Source organism: Alligator sinensis, unplaced genomic scaffold, assembly GCF_000455745.1.
Source record: "Alligator sinensis unplaced genomic scaffold, ASM45574v1 scaffold389_1, whole genome shotgun sequence".
NCBI lineage: Eukaryota > Metazoa > Chordata > Crocodylia > Alligatoridae > Alligator > Alligator sinensis.
In genome coordinates, this window is record NW_005841951.1 from 2,255,431 (window position 1) to 2,256,078 (window position 648).

Genomic DNA, 648 nt, shown 5'->3' on the forward strand with positions numbered 1-648 from the left:
TCTCGCTGCTGCCCCCCATCCAATCTCCCCCCGCCGCTGCAGTCACAAATCCTGCTGCTGGAGACGTCTCTCTCTCTCTCTCTCTCTCTCTCTCTCCCTGTCTTTCCCCCCTGTTTCCCTTAATTTCCCCAAATTCCTGGGATCCAGACCTGAATCAGTGACTGACTTAATGTCTGATATTTTGTGATCTTTAAACACCAAAGTGGTTAAGCCTTGGGCCCCCTCTCGCTCTCCTTGGTAAAAATTGTCTGCTCTATTTAACTCCCTCATGAGTGAAACTGACTCGGCTCCCTCAGTATCAAGGCCTGGGGAGCCCCTAAAACTAGAGGTCGTGTCAGTTCCAGGATCCTTACTAAAGACTTAGGCCACTCCGGAAAAACAAGGCCACAGGCCTTAATGAGGTGTAGGCTACTCCTGTGAGTAATAAGCAGTGTTTATACTGAATTTTGGGGTAAGTGTTTAGCTGTCTTTCTGTGCTGTGGCTATGTCTTTCACCTTATTCTTGGGTAGTTACTGTGTGGCATTTGAAAGACAAGGAATAGCTAAACATGTCAAGCAGCAGATAACAATGTTTTGGAGCCCCTGGTGGAAATAATCAAGCTTCGGTCTGGTCTGAGGTGGGCCAGTGTCCCAACCCTGCCACCGCTC